The sequence below is a fragment of the Sapajus apella genome, unplaced genomic scaffold, assembly GCF_009761245.1.
Source record: "Sapajus apella isolate SASKATOON/1434 unplaced genomic scaffold, GSC_monkey_1.0 scaffold32, whole genome shotgun sequence".
NCBI lineage: Eukaryota > Metazoa > Chordata > Mammalia > Primates > Cebidae > Sapajus > Sapajus apella.
Genome location: NW_022436972.1, coordinates 9,686,694 through 9,707,479, shown reverse-complemented (window position 1 = coordinate 9,707,479; position 20,786 = coordinate 9,686,694). Strand labels below are relative to the sequence as shown.

General features: G+C 37.9%; 1 protein-coding gene across 4 annotated transcripts in view; it reads left to right on the top strand.

The window, feature by feature from the left end:
- The window catches only part of DCLK1 (doublecortin like kinase 1), a 357,933-nt gene that overhangs the window by 50,398 nt on the left and 286,749 nt on the right, over positions 1-20,786 (top strand). The gene's annotated exons all lie outside the window — the stretch shown is intronic.

Here is a 20,786-nt window from a genome sequence, read left to right as displayed (position 1 = left end):
AGTGTCTTTTTAATAGCCAAGAGACAAATAAATTTAGTTTTATTCCTTTTGATAAAAAGTTGTTTGAGAAAGAAACGTGTCCATTTGACCCATTTCTATTATTTTTCTAGCACATTCTAATTATGTTATAAAAACAGCAACAACAAAGAAACTTAGATAAATCCAGGAGGAAATGAGCCTATTGACTTGGAGGATATATATATATTCATATACCATTAATCCTGTGTTTAATAGAATGTTTCTTAAAGCAGCAAATTTTACCTTCCCAGCTTAGAAGGCAAGACCAACAGTAGGGATAACAAGCTCCTGCTAAGTACCCACACCACAGTGGATGACACATAGTGGGTCCTCCATAAATATATGTTGAATTTTTTAAAAAAAATATATGGGAAAACTTGAGGAAAAAGATTGTTTCTGGAGGAATTCTATGGATTATTTATGTGTTATTTGGCAATATTACAAATCGGCTGGAATGTGAATAATACGTTGTTTGTTTCTTAGAATTGATTCCACTTTCAATCTTTTTAAGTCATATTTATAAGATTTGACTATGTTTTGATGATTGCTTGGGCACCAATAAACAGTATACGACTTGTTTTCTTATAGCCATTTAAATTTTAATTATCACTGGGTAGTGAATGCCATCCCATTTGTTCCGCAAGCTGATTTACCAAAGTGGGAACTGGAGTTGAACTGAGGAGGGACCCAGCAGAGTAATCAACATGAAAGAGAAGTTTCAGAGATGTGAACACATAGTACAATTAAAAACAAACTAGACATTTTTAGTGTATTTTAGAGAACTTCCTATGAGGTCACTAGGACTTAAAGGCTCTGATCAGAGGCAAAGGCTAGAGGTTGCTAGAGGCCACCATCTTGATTTGTTAAGATAACCTGGTCTTTTTCTCCTTAAATATGGTGCTTTCTTATAGCTAATAAAGAATGGATTGTTTACTCATTGGCCCTCCATTCCCTAAGGACTTTCTAAATAGCAGTTTGGAATGTGTGGGTACATTGTTTAACACTGAACAGGTGTTTGGCAAATTCAAATGAGATTTCAGAGATTCTCATGCACAGAAGATATTTAAGGAAGCAACTTTTGTGGACAGACCCCATTCCCTGTAACCATAACTTTGACTCACCAGGAGCTGGGTTTCTGAGGCAACAATTGCCTTTTTCTAACTGCAGCCATCTGTTTGTATATTCCCTTCTCTCCACCAGGAGCAAGGAAGCCAAATGAGGAATGAAGATCAAATTCTAGATGGATAGCCGGGGCCATTCAGCTCAGGTTTTCATCTAATCCAGTGGGTAGATTTGACTCTTTTCTAGCAAATTTTAGTGCTTTCTACAACTTCCATTTTCATGAGGTTTACAAACTCTCTGAGAGTGGTCTAAACCAGGACTTGTATCTGTTCAGTTGATGTTGCAGGAGAGGAGTTGGTGACACCGTCAGACCTTCATGATGCAGTCAGTCTAAGGAAAATGACTTGTCCTTCAAACTCTTTGTTGAGAATTTAAATGACAAATGATATATCAAGTATAGTTGGCCCTTGAACAATGCAGGATTAGAGGAATCTGTCTCCCACACAGTTGAAAATCTGTGTATAACTTTTGACACTTCCGAAACTTAACTAATAGCCTACTGTTGACCAGAAGCCTTACCGATAACATAAGCAGTCAATTAACACATATTTTATATGTTGTATACTGTATTCTTACAATAAAGTAAGCTAGGGAAAAGAAAATATTATTAAGAGAACATATAATTACTATTCATTAATTAGAAATGGATCACCATAAAGGTCTTTATCCTCACTGTCTTCACCTTGAATAGGCTGAAGAGGAGGAGGAGGAGGAAGAGGTGCTGGTCTTGCTGTCCCACAGGTGGCAGAGTCAGAAGAGGTGGAAGAGGTGAAAGGTGGAGGCAGAAGAGGCAGGCACACTGCTAACTTTTATTGAAAAAATTTGAGTATAAGTAGACTCACACAGTTCAAACCTGTGTTGTTCAAGGGTCAGCCATCATTGCTAAAATAGTAAGGCTGGAGATAAGATTATCTGGAGGGGGCAGTTTGCTGGCCTCTTCACCCTCATTAGGTAATGCTTATCCAATGCTTTGGTTTGCAGGATGCTATAGTTCTTTCCAAAGCACTGTGGCCTTATAGCATTGTTGTTCCTTACTCCCCTTGACTAGAGCAATCGAAATGTTAAAGGAAAACAAAAGTTTCTCTAAAGAATGCCTGTGTAAATTGGTCCCTCTGTTTAATCTTCACAATTTTTCTACTTAAGTTGAATAAACGTTATTTTTCTGAGAAGTCAGAGAGCATATTCAAGCAATGGTTTGATGCAATCCTTTATAAATTGTGAGACCTTGTGTGCATGTGCGGTGGGGGTGAGGGCAGGAGGTGGAAATGACAGTTTCCAGTGCTTTCTACATGAGACAGAGTAGAATTCCAGAACAATGAAACTTTCCAAGAATGCCATTTCTTGGAAGTACCTGCTTTTTAAGGCCCCCTTAGGCATGACTTTTAAAATGAAACAATTAACATTTGCATTTCAAAGCCATCTAATTGGCCCTCTATTCTTTTGAACTATGGGTGGTCTTTTTAAGTAGATTTCAGCATACTTAATTTTTTTATATATGTGACTTTGATTTTTTTTTTCTGCTTCATTAGATCTTTTTACAACCTGGCCAAAAAGTTACTTAATGATGTACTAAGTGACGAGATTCTGTCTTCAAATTTCACATTGTTTTTGTCAGGCTTCATGATATTAGACTGTATTTAATGAGATGTTAGAAAAGGAATAATTTTGGAGGAATTATGCTTGAATCAAATTGAATTCTTAGCTTCATTATGTTAATAATTATTTAATTCTAACTTTTTCTTTTAAAAGTTGCTTTTCATTTTAACCATTTAATTAATGTTACACTAAATTTTTACATGCATTGAAATGCTTGTTTTGTGATATGAGTAATGCAAAACTTCCACCAAACACCGAAGTCTGTAATTATTGAAAGCGGAGTTTCTGAACCTGCACTATTGACATTTTAGGCCAGATAAGTCGGTATTGCAGGGGCCTGTCCTGTGCATGGCAGGCAGGGTGCTGGCAGCATCTAGCACCACCTACTAGATGATAGAATGCCCTATTCCTTCCCTCAGTTGTGACAACTAAAATGTCTCTAGACAGTGCCAAATGTCCTCTGAGAGGCAAAATTACCCCTGGTTGAGAAGCACTGATGTAAAGTCTAAACTCTTTTTTCCCAGTAACAGAAAGGGATGCCTTATCATAGAGAGTTAAAGCAGAAGCAGTGTGTGTTGGAAAAATAACTGTGAAAATCAGACTGAAAACATTATACTGTAGATCATTGTTCCAGGTTAAGTAAAACTCAAAATCAAAGGCAGGCTAAATATCGAAATAATGCAAAAATCAATGCATTATTTTTATCTAGAATATTTCTGGACCAAGATGGAGGTAGAATGAAGTACAATACAGAGCACCTCCTGGAGCAAGGTAATAATTGAATTTCAGCCTGCTGCAGGAAACTGACAGATCAGATTCAAAATGCTGTTGACCTTGATGAATATTTCCCTTGAGTATGTGTAATCTCCTCCACCTATGTGAGATAATCCAACATAGACCAGAAGCTTTATTGAGTCCCTAATTCCTGTATTTTGATGTTTTGATTTCACAGGTATTTCCAGCTTGGTTTTCTCTCTCCTTTGACCTTCCATGACGTCGTGTTCTCCTGGTTTTCTTATTGCTTCTTTGTCTCACCATTTGGCTTTCCTTTCTTACACCCTCCACCCGGAAACTGGTTATCCCCATAAGCTAGGCCTTGTCCTCCTTTTTTTACCTTCCCTCTTCATTAACTCTCACTTACCTTAAATACCAACTCACAGTCCTATTCCCAAACTCCAAAAGCTGTAGAAACAGACATTTTTTTTCACCCATAACTCCTTTGTTGGTAAATCTGACCCAATTAACATGAAGCTTAAATAGTAATCATTGATCCCACCTAATGTGATCCCTCCTAATGTGTATGTCACTGCAGAATTGTTAATGTGCTAACCACAGGCCACTGCCCAGATGTCACTGGGTAGGGATAAGTAATGTGTGATGTATGTGCTGCACCATTTTTCTAAAATCTGAAAAATTCAGAATTCTAATGTATTTGGCTCCCCACACATTGGGCGTAAGGAACAATTACTACTTTTATGTGCAGCATCACAAGTCAATAGCTCTTAATGATCACTTTGTTGCTTTCCTTTTGGATATCTTCAGCTATTGATGGAGCATTCTTTCGATGCTTGAAACAATTTTTTTTAAATTATGGCAATTCATTTTCCTTGCTCTAAGAAACAGAATATTCCTGATGGTGTTGTTGGTACTAAGTACTCCAGCCTTCAAAACTTGAGGTTTTCTTTTTTTTTTAAAGATGAAGTCTCATTTTTATCCCCCAGGCTGGAGTGCAATGGCACAATCTTGGCTTACTGCAACCTCTGCCCCTCAGGGTCAAGCAATTCTCCTGCCTCAGCCTCCCAAGTAGCTGGGATTACAGGCACCCCCCACCATGCCTGACTAATTTTTTTGTACTTTTTAGGAGAGACAAGGTTTCACCATGTTGGCCAGATGGTCTCGAACTCCTGACCTCAGGATCAGGAGTGATCAGCCCACTTCGGCCTCCCAAAGTGCTGGGATTACAGGTGTGAGCTACTGTGCCTGGCCAAGGTTATCTTAATGTTTATTTTTCTCTTCTTGCCAGGTGATTGAATTCTCAAGGCTTCTGGATCCTCACGCACAAGTTTCTTTTCAGCTTTGTTATCACTTGCAGTAACTTTAGTCTTAAGCTGCTGTTTCAGCCTCCATTTGCGCATGGCCAGCATATCTGTTGTTTCCTCTCACTGTGATCTACTGCAACTTTGCAGAGTAACATTTTAGGCATTTCCACAACTGCCCTGACATGACCTCATCTCTAGCCATGTAGCAACAGCTTTTCTGCATGCTTGAGACACCCGGTTTCATTAATGTCAAGTGTTTTGATGCCATATCCTGCTCTTTGGTTGATTTTCTCTCTCTGACTGCTGAGCTCCTTTTCTGAGCTTCTGTCCATCATCCCTCTCCATTTCATCTTCACACAACCATCCCTCAGTGCAGTGAGTCACATTTTAGAGGGGGTTGCATTCCAAAGTCCTAGTAAAAATGCAAAATTCACAAAAATCAGACCTATTTTTTGGGTAGGAAGTGATTCACATTACATAAAATTGTAAGTGTAAAGTGACAAACTTTTAATGTTTTATGTCACTATTTTAAGTTCACATAAAATAAGAACATTTTGGAAGTCTGTCTACTAAGAGCTAATCTGACTTTGTCTTTTCATCTGTACTTAGACTGCAGTTTGTGGTATTTCACCATCCTCTTGCTCCTGGGCTCAGATACTTCATGTTCATTTAGAGATATCTCATTCCTCTGGACACCCTTAAAATGTTTCAGTATCTACAACTTGTAACCACTTTAAATAATAATGCATTATAACATTATGGCTTTCTGGTAGCTGAGATGAAAGAATAGTGGGAGATTTCTACTAAGTTGGAGAACTCTACCCAACTGGTACAGATAACAGATCATGGAGAGCTTGGAGGGGCTTCAGTAGCACGCCCCAGACTTTGACCCCGTGAGCACTATCTATGGCCATACTTTAGTCTCTGTGTTGCAAGGAGACATAAGAGGTATGCTTATTGTCTTAGTTAGTTTGGGCTGATGTCCTAGGAAACTATAGACTAGGTGGCTTAAACAGCAAACATATGTTTTTCATAGTTCTCAAGGCTGGAAAGTTCAAGATCAAGGTGCTGGCAGATTCCGTTCTCATTCAGGGCCCTCTCCTGGTTTGCAGATGGCTGCCTTCTTGCTCTGTCTTCACATGGCATAGAGTGGAAACTCTGGGGTCTCTTCCTCGTCTTATAGGGAACACTGATCCCACAATGGGGGCTCCATCCTCATGACCTTATCTAAACCTAATCACCCCAAAGGCACCACCTTCAAATACCATCATATTGCGGATTAGATTTTAACATATGGATTTTGGAAAGACACAGATATTCAGACCATAGCACTATCTTACTAAAGTACCGGTTGCTAAGAAAATCTAATGATTACGACACACCAAAATCATGGGTCAGAGCTCACAAAGTCGTATCAATGTTTGTGACATTGCACATTCTCCATATATGTCCCCAATATCAGTTATGTAAGCATTGATCAGAGCAATAGCTTGACATTATAAATTCATGAAAAATAATGTAGGTTTTGATACAGAATAAGCTAGCCATGTGTTGTGACTCATAAAGCAAGCATAGAAGAGGGACATGTGTAGCAAGGTGTGCAGCCCATGGAGGTGGTGGTCTCACTGCGTTCCTCCAAGTCATCAGTCTGTTTGCTGTGTTGACTGCATCTGATGCTTCTTTCACATTCTTACCATCGCATCTTGTTTGAGTTTATTACAGAAATTTCCTTTATAATATATTTTTCTGCTTGCAAGTCTTCAGTGCTAATAAACTTTTAGCTGCCTGAGAACAAGGCCTATCTGTTCATCTCTCCTGTCTCCAGCTCTAGCAGAGTACTGGGTATTTAATACCCTCTTAGTACGCAATTGCCAACTGCCTCCGTGACCCATTTCCAGGGGGATGCTGGCAAACTTGGTGACATCTAGAAGGGGGCAAGTCAATTTCTGAGAACTTTTTGAATCCAAATGACATAAGGTAACATAATAAGTAGTTCATGGAACTGCAATTGTTTAGGCTGGAAAATAATTATGTTTGCAAAATATGTTACAATTTTTGGCACACAGAGCATGGGATACAGAAAGGAGATAAAACAGTGATTAAGAATTGATAGCAGTGTCACTTTGGGCAAGTCTTGGTGTATCCATTTGTAAAATTGGGGTAGAGCAGAGTTATTACCCCACTAGGTAGTTGAGAAGCATTACTTGGTGAGGTACTGATACTAAGTGCTCAGTAAGTGGCACCACTTTCTCTATTCTTCTACCTATATTTCCTCCTTCTCTTCTCTTCTCCTCCCTCTCCTCCTCTCCAGCTTTCCACTGGGGTCATTATCATATCTATTATATAGACAAAAAAGATAAGGTCAGAAGGGTTACATGATATGTTTGAGATTTCTTTAAAATATGTGAAAGAAACCGTAATTAAGTTTTGGGCCATTATTCTTTTTTGGACAGAATGTTCATCTTCAAACATTTGGAAAAGCATCACGTAGAATACAGAGATAACTCAGCCTGCATTGCTTCAGAGGGCAGAGCCAGGGCCAATGGGTAGATATTACCCACCTCAAGCATAAGGCAGCAGGTGCAGTTGGAACTTCTCTCCTTCCCTGGCGTCAGGAATGGCACCATGCAGATTGTAAGATCCACAAATCATTGAATTAATAAAATTTCACTACTGAAACAAGGACTAGGGTCTTCTTATATTCTGCCAGGGAAAACAAGGTTTGAAAGGTTCTTCTGGTGTTAAAATATGTAGAGAGAGAGTTCTCAGGAGTGATCAGAAGGCCCCACAGTAGCAGAGATGGGAGGAGAATTCAAGTGCAATTAGAGCTTTTTCAGGAATTCAGCAAATGACTAGTTGCATTAATGCTCAAGTTATTTTTGAGAACTGAGTGGTCAGCAGTTCTCAGGAACTGGTTTTATTCCATCAGGAAGACTGGGGAAGTGAAGATGATATTTTAAAATAAGATCCATGATAATTGTGAAAGTGCCCATGAATTCCTGGTGCAAGGAATTTTCTCCTGTCAAGGAGACAGGAGAAATAGGGCATCTTTTACATTATTAATATACTGAATGGGTAACCTACCTCCTTTGGCGTTTCTTTGCATACATTTTTTAACATAATTTTCTCACAGTGGAACACTTTTTATGCAGTGATTTCTATTCATTCTTTTGACTCTTAAGAAAAATAAACCTGTGGATTATTTTTTTTTAAATGCATGATGCAAATAAGAAATACAAGATATATTGAAGGAGGGATCAAGAAGACAACACTAGCATTTTTTGGTGCTACACTATAGCCAGGCTCTCATGCATATCATCTCACTTAACTCTTCTTCATTTCATGCACATATTGCAGACAAGATTTTGAGGCTTGTAGGTTAAATAATTCACCCCAGCCTCTGCAGTAAAGAAGTAATGATCTATCTTAAGAGGCAGTCAATAGAAATTTTTCATAGAAATAGTTCTTTAATTCTCCTTTTGAAATTGTCTGGGAGCCCTAAATTATAAGACAGTTGGTGGCATCTGACATATGCTTGATTTCCCAAAATACTCGGATGTCGCTTACAAGTAATATCTCTGCTTTATTTATTTCATCCTCATTCATATTTTCCCCTAACTCGGTGCTTCCGTCTATTACCCCCTGCATGATAAAAGTGTGTTATTCAGGAAGCCATAGTAATTGTGTAGAGCCAGGCAAATATATCTAATTGTTTTATACCGGAGCGGAGGCAATAGAATTCTCCTTGTGATCTGGAAGGGATTTAATACCATGCAGATGATTCTGAAAATATTCTTCACCTTCAAGAACCCATCTAATTTTTTGAGACACAAATTTTTGATGCTATCCCTCATTTGAATCCTAAAAATGTATTTGCCCTCCTGCTACAGAAAGATGTGGAGGTCAGGGAGTAATGTGGTCTACTTTAAAGATCAGCTTTTTTCCCCTTAAACATTTGGAAAGGAAATATTTGTACCACTTCACTAGCAGAAATTCAGTAGCAATGATAAGAATAGAATTACCTTCTGTGTCTAGTGTTGCCTTTACAGTTGCTTTCTTTCATAGTTTTATAAATTGGGCTTTCTGGTTTCCTTGGAAACGCAGTTGTCGACATTGGTTGCTAAGGAGCAGCCTTGGCTGCACAAAACATAAGGAGCTGCGAGTCTGCTACCGAGTGACTTCATTCTTGGCAGTAACAGGCAGTGGGACTCTTAGGACCTGCTCACGGGGGGCCTCCATCTTGATTTTTAGCCTGAAGGATTCGAATGGCTCTTCCTGATCTTTATTCTCCTGGCAGTTACCAAAACTATAGGTGCCTATAGGAGCTGAGAATTGTGTAGCATTTTAGAGCATCTTTGTCCTCAACTATTTCTTCAGTCACTTGATATCAATGATTTATGCAATAACAGAGAACGTATTTTTGCAATTATAAGATCTCAAATAAACTGAACTGTCTTCTCTTTTTCTGAGATGGTGCGGGGGGGATCTTCTTAAATTTAGCAGTGAGCAATAATGAAAGAAGTTAACAGTTGTTCATCTTTGCAAATCAGTGTGTTAGCATGACACTGATACTGGACTATGTCTGATCTACATTTTCTAATATTCCGGTTTGAAGAACTAGAGATTATAGTACATGTAACTGTACCATAACTAAATGGTTATCCAATTAAAACAATAAACAGAGAACTGTAACTTACATTTTCTGTATTGGCATACAACAGATATTGTAGTTCTTATAGAAATACATCCCTAACTTGGGTTATACCCATTTTTGAATATGACTTTATAAGCTCTTTTAGGCATAGTAGTTCAGGTATGTCAGGTGCGTATCTGTCTGTGGTCATGGTCCACATGTCTGTTTCATGAGTGTATGTTGCACGAGGAAGTCAGTGATGTGCTAATCTTTGAGATCAGAGGTAGCAAGGTCTTCATTTTTTGAATAAGTGCTAAGGACATGTGCAAGCTCCATTTCCATAGCTCAGGTGTGAGCCAGACAGAGCCATCCTCCTTGGCTGTTAGGCTGTCAGGCTGATTTGTGTTACAGTGGGTGGTGATGGAATTAAACCCTGACAGAACACCATTCATTTTTCTTGTTTGTTTTGGATGATAGCATTCTGCAAATTCATCATATTGTTTTGTCTGTCGGATATCTTCGGATACCTGCTTTTAGAGGTAGTTTTCTTTTTGTAAACCCACATATTTAAGTGAGACTCTTGTCTTACCCTCCCCAAACCTCATATTTGTTATCTTTGGAATTGGGCAAATAATAGTACCTCGTATAATTGTTGTAGGAGTGAGATAGCATGTGTGAAATGTTTACTTAGGTATCTATCCCATAAAAGGACCTTAAAAATAGTATCTGTTTTCTAGAAAAGGCAAATCTGTAGAGATAGATATATTAGTGATTGTCAGGGGCTGGACATAGGAGGATAGCATGACTGCAAACAGGCATGAGGACTCTTTCTGAGGTGATGAGAGTGTTCTAAAACTGAATTGTGGTGGTGGTTGCCCACTGTATGAATTTACTAAAAATCATCGAATTATACAATTAAAATGAATGAATTTTGTGGCATGTAACTTATACCTCAATAGAGCTGTTTTTAAAAAGTAGTAGCTATAAGTGGTACAGTAGAGAATTAAACTTTGCTTCTCATAGGCTATTCTGGATGAGCTAGTAATATCTTAGAGGATGCTGTTTAAGCTGAGATATCCCAGAATCCACGTAATGAGCATGAATTATAATGAGATCTTGTTGATGTTATGTATTGTGATACAACAGAAAATGATTATTATTTATGATTACCTTGCATTATATAATTTCCAGTTCTATAGAAACCTCCAATTTTCATGACTGTAACAAAATAATTACTGTGGTTTTGTAATGGATCTGGATGACTCTTTTGAACAAGGTAGGGCTGCTGGTTGCAGGATGTATGGCTGTGATTCTTCTTTTGAGACTCTTTGTCATCTGGCTAGACTGTATGTATTCAGTCCAACAGCTTTATTGATCACCTAATATGTGTTAGTGATTTTCTAGAGGTTGGGGGTAGAAGAAGAGAGGTGCTCAGTTTTAGATATGGTAAGTTTGAGGTCTCTTGTTAGTTGTACAAGAGGAATTACTGTATAGGCAGTTGGCTATACGTCTGGAATTCAGGAGAGAAGTCTGGCCTGAAGATATAAATCATGAAGACATTAGCACATAGATAATATTTAAAGCAATAAAACTGGATGAGCTCACCAAGGAAATCAGTGTCATTAGAAAAAAGAAGAGTTTCAAGGGCTGACCTTAGGTTGCTCCAGAATTAAGATACGGGAAAAAGGAAGGGCACCTGCAGAAAGGACTGAAAAGGAGTGACTGGTTGGATAGGAATAAAGTCAGCAGAATGGGATGCCCTGAAAGCATATCTGTGGGGCACAGAGGGATACCTGTGCATCCGCTGCTAGTGGCTCATGTAAGATGTGTCCTGAAAATGGGGTGATTGAATAGAATAACCTGGGGGTGATTCATGATCTTGACAGAAGCAGTTTGGTGGCAATAGGTGAGGGAGATAGTTTAGGAAAAAAATGAGAGGAGAAATCGATGCAAACATAGGTACGTCTTCTGGGAAGAAATGGAGAGGAAGCTGGTGAAGGAAGTAGGATAGTAAGAATGGCTTCAATCTGATATTTGAATTATTAAACATTGAGAATTTGGTCTACATGGAGTCATTTAGGTTTTAATTTCTTTGGCATGCCTCTCTCGATCAATGTCTTCGCTGGTATTTTTCCAGTTTTGATTTGCAAGCTCTCAGCTTTTACAACAAAATTCAAGTTCCGTTGTGTGTGAATTAATTAATGTAAGATTTTTTTTTCCCCTACAACCAAAAAGCAGTATAGTCTGGTAGTAAGGACCATGCACTTTACGCCAATCAAACTGGAGTGTGAGTCTGTCTTCTGCTCCTTGTTAGCTATGTGAGCTGGGAAAATTCTTTAGTGTTCCTTAGCCTTGGTTGCCTCATTTGTAAAATTTGGATGGTAGCATTCTTGCCTTTTAGAGTTATAATGAGACTTAAATGAAATAACACAAAGTGCCTGGTCCAGTATCTAACATCAATACAACCTGGTAAAGTTTAGCTTTTATGATAGCTACTAATTTATATTTTGATATAGAGTAACAGTGTAGTAGAAAGAATGTGGGATTTGGAATTAGCCACACTTGGGTTTCTACCCCATTCCATCTCTCACTGTCTGTTCATATTACTTGATATTGCTGAATTTGTTCTTGTATCTGAAATGAAAATAATACTTAACAGAATGAGGATTAAATGAGATATTCATAAAATCACATAGAAAGTGCCACACAAACATTAATTTTATTTATTTAAAATGAAGTTGTATTTTATAGAGATTACATCTCTTCTATTACATGTATTACTAAGAAAGGAGAAATCTTAATATACTTTTGCAGTTTTAAATGTTTAATTTAATGGGAAATTTGGGTTCCAAATAGAAAGAAGCACTCCAGTGGCAGTGTAAGGAGGTATGTTCACATGATTTCTGGTCATTCTGAAGTGTTAAATGCTATAAGCAGAAGAATAGAAACGTGCATTCTATTATGCATATAGGCAATTATATAAAAAAATTTCCATGTAGACTGACTCATTTTGCTCCAAGAGACCTAACTTAGAGGCCAAGCAAGCATCTTTTTCTCTTTCTGCCAGAATACCCTCTCTTCTAGGTCTCTTTATAAAGATGGGACCTGGGCGCGGTGGCTCATGCCTGTAATCGCAGCACTTTGGGAGGCCAAGGGGACGGATCACCTGAGGTCAGCAGTTCGAGACCAGCCTGACCAACATAGTGAAACTCCATCTCTACTAAAAATACAAAAAATTAGCTGGCTATCGTGGTGGGCGCCTGCTAATCTCAGCTACTTGAGAGGCTGAGGCAGGAGAATCACTTGAACCCGGGAGGCGGAGGCTGCAGTGAGCCAAGATTGTGCCATTGCACTCCAGCCTGGGCAACAAGAATGAAACTCCATCTCAAAAAAAAAAATTAAATTAAAAAAAACAAAGATGGGAAAAAATGATGCATAACAGCTGGTAAAAACCAAAAGCGAAGGAGAATGAGGTCAGCTAATCATCGAAGAAACCTTCCAAGTAAGAACAACCTAATGGTAAAAAAACTGAAATTAGTGTGATCTTGTTTGATAAAAATCAAACATAACCTCATACAAATTCTCTGACCAAAAGCTGGGGTGACTTGGATCCCTTTTGTGTCCTCTTAGTCACCCATTACAGATGTAGAATAGCAAAGACCTGTGCTGTTACTACTAGTTTACATTTATAGAGTGTTCAGTCCTTTTCAAAATACTTTCATGGGCTTTGTTGCTTGTAATTCTCAGAACCACCCAGTGAGATAAGTTTTGAAACTTGTATTATATCCTTCTTAAAAAGAAACAAATGGTTTCTTTGAAAGATGTTGTTATTGCCTCCGAGTCAGGACTAGGACTCCAGCCACTTTAGGATGTTTTTGGACTAAAAAGACATTTTTTTCACCTTTTCAGGCATTATGCAACAAGTGTGAATGGTCACATTCTGAGCTTCCTTGGACACTTAAGGATTTGATTTTATTTTTCATAACATAAGCCTGTTGAATCAAAATTCATTTCTAACCTCACTCTTTTCACCAGACGTAAAGTTGACCCTCAAAGAGTTCTTTGTTGACTGGCTGATTGTAGCAAAGGCAAGGTGTCCTGCTGGAGCACATGTGATCATTCTAGTTCATTTCTCCTGCTGATGTATGCTGTTGCTCTGCAGTTATTTTAAAGGAATAGCTCTAGGTTATAACAGTTAAAATGTTTAGATTATATGCACTGCAGTTCACTATGGCATATACCTAACAAGCTGAATACTACCACTGCTCAGAGAGTAACAGGGGACATCTAAACAAGAGACATTTAGATGGCAATTCCAAAGCAACACAAAGATAAGGCTGATGTGTGACTCCATCTGAATGAAGGCAAGGATCCAGGTGCAAAGAGGGGGCTCTGGGACAGGTAGCCTGTGTTGAAGAGAGTCTAAGTTGATGGATGGAGATGATGGGAAGGAAAAATAGCATGAATACGGGGGAGATGAAGCAGGTCATTTCCTGTGACTGCCTTAGTGACTGCAAGTTGCCTTATGAGCAAGCATTGCTGCTATCAAGTGGCCTAATATGTGGAGCCTCAGGGTAAAAAAAAAATCAATTTTAACAAATTAAGGAATGTTCTCATTGAAAAAAGAACCATGAATAGGGGTGTGTTCTTGGTTTCTTCACTTCTTGTCTTTATTTCTGTTGCATGTTGGCATAGTTACTTAGCTTAATTTAAACTTAATTTAATATGGCTTGGATTCAGGGAGAGAGGATTGTGTTTTAAAAGAATAAAAAGCCCTTGAAGCCTTTTTTTCCAGTTTCATAGATTTCAGAATAGTATTTTCCAGGCATTGTTTTCTGGACTGTACTTTTCCAAAAGCTTTGTGCCTAGTTTCTTTCTTCATCAGCAATCAATTCCTACAAAACTTTAGTTTCTTCTTCTGAAAAATGGAAATTAATGCTAAGTGTCTCATGAAATTATTAAGATTAAATTGCTATAATGTAATATGAAAACTGTATTCACTGAAAAATGCATTAGACTATGCTACAGTGACATTATATTATTAAATGTAAAGCTATAACTTTTATCTGACTGCTATATTTGGAAACAGTAACAAATTTTATGTTATTTTATTTTTCCTTGGTCTTGGCTTACCTTCACAGTATCCTGGAGTTTTTAACTCATCAAACCAGTTCAGTGTGTTTTGAAAGACTATGTACTTTGTAGCACCCATCATTCATGCTCTTGGAAAGAGAATTTGAAATGCCCTGTGTTGAAACTAGTGAGATGAATTATGGATTTTCCCCCCTGCATCTTCTTAGAGCATTCCAGAAGTTTATTGTGGAGAACACATTTAATCTGAATTATGTGTCTTAGGCCCTATTGTGTCTTAGGTCATGAGAAGTCTTTTTAAAACTGTCTTTGCTGATCAGATTAACTATTTATTAAATATAGAATTTTTGGAAAAGAATTATGAGAATTTGTTTAAAAAAAAAAAAAAAAGACTATGCTTTACCAAGATTCAGCCAAAGAAAAAGCTCAAAAGTAGAATTTGTTAAACCTAACAATTAATTTTTGGCCTGTAAAAACTATATTATACAAGTTTTACATAGAAGTTCTCCAAAGCTGAGTTTAAGATTTATTTAGAGAGGCTTATATTCACTGAATACCAAGCAGTTCTTTTTATTGTGGCTTTGTGTGAAGAGTTTAGGATTGAATTTACATGGTCTCTTATTTATAACTTGAGACCAAGATAGTGTAGCCAGCCAAAACTATGTGCAGTGTCAAGTGCATTTTAACTAGATACAGAGAAATTTATCTTTATTGCGCAGCATGAAATCAGTCAGGTCATTTACTGCCAGAATAATAGGAACAGAATGACTTTACAGGCTTAGCAAATTTGGCTCTGTTTTTTGATAACCATAAATTTTCAGGAATCACAATGTAAAATGCTGGAACTCAAAGATATCTTATGGATTTTAAAAATATTAATCAGTGCTGTCATAGTCCATGGTTATGTTCTTCTTGATACTTAATTTTTTTTTCTATTCTTGAAAAATGTGAACAGTTTTATATATGCATTTATACTGTACCTTTTTGCTCTCTAATATCTAGACCAGTAACTTTTTGTTTCCATCTAAAACAGATGTCCCCTATAAAACATCTGGCTGAAGACAAAGCAGATTTGTGTTCTGCAGGGGGCAGTGGACTCTTCTCATTAAGCACAGTGATTTTGGAGGGTGTTGCAGGAAATGCTACCTGCTGTGTTAGCTCCTAGGGCAGAAGGGAATACTTCCGAGAAGCAGATTGGAAACCTAGTGGATAGAACCCTAGCATCTCAGCGGCACCATGATTGTCCTCAGGGAGGTAGAGCTGAGGTATGGCACTAAGACCCACTCTCCCCAAGGCTGTTTAATGCCTTCATTTCTGAATTATGATGCAAAAGAAAACAAAAGAGTCCTGTTAGCACACGTTCTTTCCATACCTCCCCTCTGTGATGGAAGAGGATGTTTGTGCCTGATTTACGTGGGCCATGCTAAGTTCATGACAGCACCTCTAGGTGAATGAAGACCATAGAGAGACATGTACCAGTGGTTACTTCAAACAATATCTTGTTTCTTATTGTAACAAGATTTGTTTGAGAAAGTGCTGTCATTTAGACTCATTTTACAGCTCAGGAAAGAGGTGCTGTGGCCAACGACTGACAAGGTAGCTCTACCCGTGGATTCTAACATTCCAAGACCGTTCTGTTCCACACCACCCTCACCGGAAGAGGTGGAGAGGCCCTGTGTTGATTTCTAGCTTCTCTCCCTCCTTGCTGCCAAAATATGGGAAATGTCTTGACCTTTCTAACTCTCAGATGTCTCCTCTTGCAGGAACGTTATGTGCTCAACACACTTGGTAGGGTTATTTGAGGTGCAAATGACAACTCAAATAATGTATATCAAATATCATTATATCAAATATCGATATATCAAATACAGTAGCTCAGCATATTATAAAATACTATTTAAATTTGACATGATGAAGCTGTTGTTATTATGATATCTGGGACTTGTATTTTTTATTGTGTGTTTTTAGAGGGTGGAAAATAAAGCATTTGGTACAAAGAAGAAAGTAAAAACCAGCCATAATTTTACACCTCAGAGCTTTACGATTGCTGTTACCATTGCTGTTGCATATAAATGATTCAGAATGTGCATAGATATTTTATTATATGTTTAATTTTATGTCCTCTATTCTTTTGATGTAATATAATGGGATAAGTATTTTTTCCATTTTACAACATAATGTCAGTGACTATTTAATTGTTGGCTCTTTAGATTTCTGCACAATTTTAAAACAATGTGTCAAATTAGCCAGATGAGTCTTTCCTTTGCCCAGTCACCTTTAGTCTCATAGATAGGTTCTTAAAAGCTAAGACACCTTGGATCTCCACACCAGTCTTTGCAGAGTTGTCTTGCCGAATTATTTCTCCTTTCTAGTTTTCCATTTAATCTTATAGGAAGAATGACCCAAATTCCAAGTAACTGGAATATCAGTTAACATTTACAGAGTCCTTATTCTGTGCCCACATGTTTAACATCATGTCTCATTTACCCTTTACAACAACCTTGTAAGGTGTATGCTGTTTTTATGCCCATTTTATAGATGAATAAATGGAGGCACTCAGAGGTTAAGTAATTTAAGATCACATAGTATGTGGTAGAGGTGGGATATCAACTCAGATAATTTCTCTGGGAAATAGGCGTTAGATGGCACAGATAGCGAAGAAGCCCATTCATTTTGTGTTCATGCCTCCCATACACTGCTTATTTCCTTCAACTATTCTCACATATCTGCAGTCTGTTTAAAGTCAAGAATTCCAGAGAAAGCATTTTTTACAGAAGAGTGCTTGGAGAACATTTCCAGCATTGTTTAGGAATATCAATGAATTATTAGTACCATTGCCTTTCATTATTTAATCATGTTTAAGAACAGCTAATGCACTTTGGGAGGCCCAGGCCGGCAGATCATGAGGTCAAGAGGTGGACACCAGCCTGGCCATCTGAGGCAGGCAGATCACCAGGTCAGGAGATTGAGACCAGACAGCCAAACCCCGCCTCTACTAAAAATACAAAAATTAGCTGGGTGTGGTGGCACGCGCCTGTAGTCCCAGCCACTCAGGAGGCTGAGGCAGGAGAATCACTTGAACTTGGGAGGCAGAGGTTACAGTGAGCCAAGATTGTGCCACTGCACTCCAGCCTGGGCAACAAGACTGAAACTCCGTCTCAACAAAAAGATAAAGAAAGCAAGGTAATGGTATGGAGACCTGTTTTTACTTGAGAATAAAATGTTGATGACAGAATATAGGCCTCCTTATTATAGAATAAATATAAGATTTTACACTGAACCACTGAACTTTCATGTTTCATTACCTTTCTTCTTCTTCTTTTTCTTTTTTTGATACGAGAGACCTTGTTATTCCTGGTAGACTACAGATGAAGTTATCCATTTCCTGCTTTCCTCTCTACTTTCTTATGGACTAAAGGTAAATGGACCTTTGTCTTCTCTGCAGGAAAATGGCATTTGTATTGCACAAGAGCAAATTTATGATGAACAGTTCACCATGCCTATTTCCTTCTGGATATTAGCTACAGTATATTCCTTGATGCCTAAAGCTTTAAGAGTTTTAAGAGATTAGTGGATGCTTCATTTTACCTTATGTGTTAAATTCAATGAATGCCTCTAATAAAAATCTTGTTCATAGCAAGAATATGACATATGAATAGTATTCATCAAATGCTATGGGACCCTCCCAGTGTTCGCTTACTTTTAGCGTGAGATGTTTATTACTTCTCATTTTAACCTGATTATTATAGGTTAATGATAGTTGTCAAAGTGCCAGAACCTACGCTTCAGGTCATGTTTTTAAAATGTAATAATCTGTTTTAATGGATTGTGGAGATGACTTATGACAATCCCACCTCATCATTAATTTATTCATGTACTAAATATTTATTGCCTGCATTCTCATGTACTAGGAACCAAGTACATGCTAATGAATGAACCTGTTATTTCAAAGCCTTTTAAGAAGGGTGAATTCCTGACTAGTTACTCTGAAAAAATACCCCAAATATTATTGTCCAATAAGAGAAAAATTCGATTCAGCTCTTTTCACATTTTCTTAAAAAGGGGCACCTACAGCTTTTCCTCTTAAGGTAAAAGGAAATAAATTTTCCTGTTCTGACCATTTCCTAATTTCCATCTAGCAACGGGGGTGAGTGGTCTGGCAGGTGTAGTCACTTCTGAAATATTGGGCACACCTGTATGCTTCTTAAGTCTCTTTGCTTCTTTCTTCTATAACTGATGCCAGACTTACTCCAAAAGTGAGAACCTCAGAGCCTTGAAGTTACTGAGAAGCAGAGTAAGTGTGCATATTTTTTCCCCTTACATATTTTGAAAATGGTCAGAGCCTAACTGAAACCATGGTCTAGTAACCTAACTTCCTTGTGAAGCAGAGGTCATTGAAAGGGAAGAAGTTCCCACATTCTCTCTGATTCTTCAGCTCTTTTATCTTCTTCTCTTGTAATATCCCTGGGACGCCAGGATAGGAGAGAAAGAACTGGACCTCCAGAGTGATCATTAGGCCTTTCCAATGTATCTAAAAGGTAAACCCAAATGCACTTTGTAATATTTGGGTGACATTGGAGGAGCTTTCTGCTAAAAGTTAATAATTTCTAACATAGCTGAGATGACGAAAATCATGATCAATATCAGGATCAGTTCATTTCCACATGCACGTGCTGCTGTATTGGCTCCAGATAAGTTGAATTAAACAGACACAGGTCTTGTTCTCATGAGGCCATTGGCAATGTGTTACATACAAGCAACCAAAGGACATCAGATGCAGACATCAGCAAACAAGTACACAAAGACCTTGCATTATGATCTCAGGAAATATACTCATTAAGTTTGCAGATGACACTTGGGTCAGGATTATTGACCTTTTGACATTAGTAGACATCATAGTGACCTGAACATATTGTCAAGTTGGATTATCAAATTGAAATGACGGCTTGTATATTCAATGTTTATTTAAGGTAGATCCAGTCCCGTCTGGAAGAAGTTTCCACAATGATGCCTATCTGTGGTCAGGTCTCTTCTCTCTTGCTTTTTAATCTGCAGCATTGCAGTTTTTATTTACCATCAATCACTATCAAGTCATCATCCTCATAGCTATTATTTGGGTATCTTTATGTGTCAGGCAGGCACTTTATGTAATTATCTCTAATTCTCACAAAAGCTCTGCTACAAGTTATTATTTTCATTTTAAGGATCCATCAACAGGTTTAACTTTTAAAGAGGTATATTAAGTGATAGCTGTGACTCAAACCAGAAACTGCCTGGGCCCAGTACCCAGGTGCCTTTCCCTCTAGGGTAACAGATAGGTTGTTCTCCACCTATTTTCTGTTTGATTGTGAACCTTATGTTCTCAACACTGACAATAGGGCAAAAACCAAGACAGTAAGTCCCTGCCCCCATGATGCACATTCCAGTGGAGACCAGGCAACATCCATGTGGCCTTCAGGAGGCTTGGAGAAAGGGAGATGCTTTAGGAGTGTTTGATTCTTTCTATGTAGATCATTAACGCATGAAATTCAAAAACAATCTGTAAACCCTGAGCGTCTGAGCATCTCAGAATTACATAGTGTTTCTTGAACATCAAAGCCACTATATAAATTAATGTAGGTGTTCCTGTTTATAAAATTTACAAAATGGGAACACCCACATTTATTTATATAAAAACCCACAGGGTGACATTTTAAAATGACAGGAAGCTCAACTGAAGTGTGAATCACAACCAGGACTCGAACAGAATTGTACCTGACAAGCACTCCAAATTTAGACAGGGTTCTCAGAGGGCTGCCTAATAGCTGAAAAGTCAGAAAACTGAAACTCTGGGGTTTCCAACGAGTTATGGTGACTTCAGTGGTATCTCATGAAAAGCGACACATTGATGGTGGATACTGAAATTTACCATGCTGTGATTTTGTGCCAGAAAAATTTCTGGCTGCTACTTAGTTTTGAGTAGATGCAAGGTAACTCTAATAAATGTTTGGTTGTTTTGGAATATTGATTTGTTGGGCTCTCTGTCAAGCACTAAGTTGAGCCAAACTGTATTTATACCTCATCATTTCTCTCCTGTCTGTTGCAGTATTTAAACTAGAAACTATTTTTGGCATTTTTTCCAGATATATTATTTTTATTAAGTGTCACGTGGACTGGAATATATTGCTGGAATTATTTGTGAGTCACTCTTTGGGTGGAAGGAGAGACAGTAGCTAAAACAAAAGAATCCAAATGTAAATTTGTGGAGAATTGAGGCTTTTTTTTTTTTTTTTTTTTTTTTTTTTTTT